Source organism: Lupinus angustifolius, chromosome LG12, assembly GCF_001865875.1.
Source record: "Lupinus angustifolius cultivar Tanjil chromosome LG12, LupAngTanjil_v1.0, whole genome shotgun sequence".
Lineage (NCBI taxonomy): Eukaryota > Viridiplantae > Streptophyta > Magnoliopsida > Fabales > Fabaceae > Lupinus > Lupinus angustifolius.
The window spans coordinates 12,668,532-12,675,235 of NC_032020.1; positions in this window are offsets into that span (position 1 = coordinate 12,668,532).

Genomic DNA, 6,704 nt, shown 5'->3' on the forward strand with positions numbered 1-6,704 from the left:
GTTAAACGGTATCAATTAAAACTAATATGAAACTTCTTCTAATATGTTCTATCCACAACATTGCTTCTAATAACACCCACATCAACCCAACAATTATATGCACCTAAAGTGAAATGGACCGGTGAAAATAAGAAGTGGATAATGTGATGCTGCATCCAAATTATGTTTTCTGCATTTCAAATACATAAAAATGTCTCCTTTTAAGTCAATTTCATTATTTATTAAGTGAGTCTTAAAACATAAAAAATGCAAGGATCACCATTTACACTTATAAAAGCCAAATCCGACCATGCAATTACCACAACATTCACTAATAAGAGAGAGCGAATAGTATGGCTTACGTGGTTGAAGAGTGAAGCATGCAAGGGAGAAACAGTTTTACTCTTTGGTGTAGTTGTTCTCCCCCTCTTCCTATTTGGCTGCATGGAAGGATATTTTGGATTGGTCAATAAATAAAAAATTAGTATCTAATAACAACATTTTTTGGAAAAAAGTCACTATAATTGACGCATAGTACAAGACAAAACCAACATTATCATTTTCTCTAATACGTAAGAGACAAATACTAAATAAAATAAAATAAAAAAACATGATATAATATTTATATCCTTTTATATAAAATAAAATAATATTTTTACTGTAAAAGGTAAAAAAAGAACTCTCCTATCCTATATTGGAAAGAATCTGATTCCAAAAAAAGACATGTTATCTCATCACATTAGAAGAATATAAATTGAATTACTTAATAGGAACTTATGATTACAAAAATAGTCACAATGTCGAGAAAAGGCAAATAAAACAAAGATAGTAAATGTAACCATATTATGACATATATATTTAACAAGGTTTTATGTTCATTATCAATTGTTTAATACAAATTTCATCTTTTGTATGAGCTTAAAATAAACTATATATAATATCAAATACACATTAGCAAATATAATCACAATTCTAAAATTCTATAAAAAAGATAAGATATACAATTTGTTCTGATCAGAAAAAACAGAGGATATAAGGAAAAGAAATTCAAACTGGAGAGCACAATGCATAAAGGGCACTAAATTCACAGATACATAAAATATTACAAAGGCTTAAAAAATAAACCTCTTTGACATGGGATTCTGCAGCCAATTTCAATTTTTCCATAGTAGGCAAAATGATGAATAAACTCAACCAAACAATATATTAATCCTGCAAAAAATAGAGTAGCCATTAATATTAACCTTATTAGACCCTTATTAACAAAACTAACGGACCACAAAGAAACCTTAAAAACAGTTAAAAAAACATTGCAATAGCAAATGCATAACACCAAAGCTCTTGGAAAATGTTATGTGTGTATATATAGAGAGAGGAGGGATCCATTTATACTATTATTAAAAGAGTTTTTTCACTCACGTAGCTGATCTTTATCTTCATTAATTGTTAATTGTGATTTCATTTATTTATGTAATGTGATGCAAATAAGATTAGTATAGGGAAAAAAAATTACATTGTTTTAAATGAATTTCATTCATGACTTTTGTGTATATCTCTTTTTGATCAATATCTTATGAGGAGGGGGGAAATTGACCCAAGAGAATCAAAATCCTTGTCATAGTTATACTTCATCTTTTTCAAGTGATTTATTGGAGAAATTTCACTTGAAAAGTAGTTAGACCATGTGAAAGAAGAATTGTAATTCCTAACATCTAAAATGTTCAAATAACATATAGAGTTACATGAAGATTTAAATATGAAAGCTATTGCAGCATGTCTTGTAATCTGTCAAGAAAAGATTAAAAGATTAATCTTTATTGGGAAATATAAAAGATTAAAATAATATGTTTCAAACATGTTGGTATAAATTAAGTTTATTTTAAATAACAAATAATGATAGGCCAAGTCAACACTTTTCCTTAATATCAAGAACATGGGTTTAATAGTCTCTTGTGGGTAAATCTTCTACTTTTTTATAATATTTTTTTAAAAATGTACAAAATTGACTTGAGATTTAACAATTTTAACCCATTTATTTCATGGGTTAAACGAGTTAAGCTAAAAATATAATATAATTTAAACGGATAAACAATAAAAAGCTAAACTCTATTAATCTCACTAATCAAACAAGTTAATATAATTTGCACATCTTATCAACCATACCCTAATAGTACAAGATATTTAGGAGCAAAATGTCAACTACATTACCAAAAATAACAATTTGAAAACATATATCCTTTCTAATATTTGAGAATCCAATACTTGATGGAGATTGTAACATGTGTCCTTGAAATTTTTTTAATAGTAAAATTTTAAATTATTTTCTTTACAAATTAAAAAATCCACATTTACCCAACATTTTAAATTAGAGAGGATCTTAACTCATAATATGAACTATCCACGATGAAACAATTTTTAAGACACGAGGAAGGAATTAAAAGCTTTAAATAACCATTCATATATAGACTCTATGTAAATTTGACAAATAAATCATGTAATTACCATAAAAGAATTAGTAAAAGAATTAAGGCTCCTATCCCGACTAGAATCTTGCAAGATTCGTCATTTGATGTAAAAATCTAGAAAATAATAGTCAAGTTAATCGGTAAAAAATGTATGAGCTTCTCATTTCATGGTGAACCAACTTGAGATCATTGATAAAATGACATGCAATATGAAAATGAAGATTAAAAAAATAATTTAATTGTAAAAATAGATAAATAATTATTATACCTTGAAATCTTGCAGGGCTCTCTATGAGTGACAATAACAATTTCTTTGATCGCAGACCTCTTTATCAATGATGATCACTTCTTGAGAAAAAATGCAACTTATTAAAATTCTTATAAACTAGTAATGAAAAATGAAAGCCAAACAGAAATCGAAAATGCAGTCAAATTTTAAGTGGTGAAATTCACAAGACAGATCAAATTTGCCTGGTGAGATCTTAAAAGGGTTGAATATTATTTTGAGATAAAGTGAGAGAAAAAAACCTCATATGAATTTGTGAATTTCTTATGCTTTCTTGACTTCCTAAAGCTTTTATAAACCCAAGGAAGGGGCAATTTTTTCAATAAACAATGTATATATATCATGACAACTGATGTTTTTTTAGGGGAAAATGCATAAAGCCCCGTAAACTTTATGTCTTTTGTGAGGTAGTAATTATAAACTATTTTCTCTTCCTAATGGTCCATTAAAATTTATCAATCACTGAAATTGGTCATTATATATATATTGTTAAATTACTTGTAAACAACAAGGAAATTGTTTAAATTAAACTCACAATAATAGCAATGAAATAGCGAATATTGATATTTGAAGGAAACTAACATCAAAATACAATAATTGTTTGGAAGATGAGAATGAGTAAATTTCAGAAATAAAAGTAATTAATATAATAATATTTTATACATACAAAAAGAAAATAATAATGATCTAACACTCTAGATTAAAAAACAATGTGTTAGAATTTTTCGTTGTTATTAATTTTAAATTATTTTTATGCAATGGCCAAATTTATCAATATTTAAAATTTAAGGAGTAAATAGGAAAAAATAGTATGTGATAATTATTTGTTAAAGACATAAATTTTATAGAGTTTTTAAAGACGTTCCCCTATTTTTTATAATAAATTAAAATTTGGCAATAAAATATGTTTTATAAAGAAAAGAAAATGGGTACTTTGAGAAACAGAATCTGTAACCCCCAAATTGGGTGAGGTCACAAACATAAAATGAGGAAGGTAGTTTCAAATGTAACAAGCATGTATTTCTCGGAAATCTTGTCGTTTATGGTAGTTCTGCATTTTGTTTTTGTTTTTTTCGAAGACAGAGAGAAAATAGGTACAGTGGAAGATCCAAACACAAACTTCTAGACTATGAGTGACAAATATATTTATATGTGCATTAGAAGTGTAATATTATATTTATGTGTGCATTAGAAGTGTAATCCATAGGACAATTAAGATGAGTGACTAATGAATGGGTTAAATGAATTTGGATTATACTAATTGATGAAAAATCATTCACCAATCCAATAAATATGTTGAATCAAATTTTAAATTATATAATTCATTCATATCTAAAGTTAACAAATCTCTTTCAATTCATTCATAAATCTATTTTATAGGATTGGATAGATATCAAAATCATTTGATTATTTTTAACTAGAACACAATCACTTTTGAGAAAATCATCAATTTAAAAATCAAATTTTCAATAAAGTATTTAATATAAAACACTTTTTAGAACATAAATAATTAAAAAAACATTTTATTTAAATATGTTATGTATTTAAGAACATTTTTATTATTGATCACATCCACATATCTTACCATTGTCATTGTCTCATTATCGCTTGAGCAAATTCTACTAAGAATATAGTTCTATGTAAGAATTTTATTCAATAAAGATCAAGGTGAAAGTGAGAATGAGAAATGCCTACAATAAATATAAAGTTGAGATAATAAAGAAAATTGAAAAACAACGAACATTTATGGATATTTGTTTTTTTTGGAAGAATTAGATATTCTCCCAAATAGATATATCTATTAAACTAATGGATAAATTGAAATTCATCCATTCGTCATTTGATGTAAAAATCTAGAAAATAATAGTCAAGTTAATCTGTAAAAAATGTATGAGCTTCTCATTTCATGGTGAACCAACTTGAGATCATTGATAAAATGACATGCAATATGAAATGAAGATTAAAAAATAATTTAATTGCAAAAATAGATAAATAATTATTATACCTTGAAATCTTGCAGGGCTCTCTGTGAGTGACAGTAACAATTTCTTTGATCATATACCTCTTTATCAACGATGATCACTTCTTGAGGAAAAATGCAACTTATTAAAATTCTTATAAACTAGTCATGAAAAATGAAAGCTAAATAGAAATCGAAAATGCGGTCAAATTTTAAGTGGTGAAATTCACTTAAGACAGATCAAATTTGCCTGGTGAGATCTTAAAAGGGTTGAAAATTATTTTGAGATAAAGTGAGAGAAAACAAACCTCATATGAATTTGTGAATTTCTTATGCTTTCTTGACTTCCTAAAGCTTTTATATATATATATATATATATATATATATTGTTAAATTACTCGTAAACAAGGAAATTGTTGTAATTAAACTCATAATAGTAGCAATGAAATAGCGAACATTGATATATGTAGGAAACTGCCATCAAAGTACAATAATTGTTTGGAAGAAGAGAATAAGTAAATTTCAGAAATAAAAGTAATTAATATCATAATATTTTATACATTCAAAAAAAAATGATCTAACACTCGAGATTAAAAAACATATGAGTTAGAATTTTCGTTGTTATTAATTTTAAATTATTTTTATACAATGGCCAAATTTATCAATATTTAAAATTTAAGGAGTAAATAGGAAAAAATAGTATGTGATAATTATTTGTTAAAGACATAAATTTTATAGAGTTTTTAAAGACGTTCCCCTATTTTTTATAATAAATTAAAATTTGGCAATAAAATATGTTTTATAAAGAAAAGAAAATGGGTACTTTGAGAAACAGAATATGTAATCCCCACATCGGGTGAGGTCACAAACATAAAATGAGGAAGGTAGTTTCAAATGTAACAAGCATGCATTTCTCGGAAATCTTGTTGTTTATGGTAGTTCTGCATTTTGTTTTTGTTTTTTCCGAAGACAGAGAGAGAAAATAGGTACAATGGAAGATCCAAACACAAACTTCTAGACTATGAGTGACAAATATATTTATGTGTGCATTAGAAATGTAATCCGTAGGACAATTAAGATGAGTGACTAATGAATGGGTTAAATGAATTTGGATTATACTAATTGATGAAAAATCATTCACCAATCCAATAAATATGTTGAATCAAATTTTAAATTATATAATTCATTCATATCTAAAGTTAACGAATGTCTTTCAATTCATTCATAAATCTACTTTATTGGATTGGATAGATATCAAAATCATTTGATTATTTTTAACCGGAACACAATCACTTTTGAGAAAATCATCATTTTAAAAATCAAATTTTCAATAAAGCATTTAAAATAAAACACTTTTTAGAACATAAATAATTTAAAAAAAACATTTTATTTAAATATGTTATGTATTTAAAACATTTTTATTATTGATCACATCCACATATTTTACCATTGTCTCATTATCGCTTGAGCAAATTCTACTAAGAATATAGTTCTATGTAAGAATTTTATTCAATAAAGATCAAGGTGAAAGTGAGAATGAGAAATGCCTACAATAAATATAAATTTGAGATAATAAAGAAAATTGAAAAACAACGAACATTTATGGATATTTTCTTTTTGGAAGAATTAGATATTATCCTAAATAGATATATCTATTAAACTAATGGATAAGTTGGAATTCATTCATTATTAAAACTACTAAATATATTATATCCATTTAAATCTTATTTATAGTTTGAAAATACTCTTGAGATTAATTATATTATGTTACAAAATTATGTTTTATGTTTTGTACAAAGAACATTGACTTTGATCTTTCAATATATTCATTCTTGAAAATTTCAAAAAATTAAATTATTTTTTCTATTATTATTATTCAACATTTAATGGCACTTAATATTATATTTTTCTACAAATAAACTACACATATTTTCCCTACCTCATAAGAAAGGTGATATGTGTCACTCATAATTCTAATGATACTACATTATTACACATTCAAATTAAGTTACTA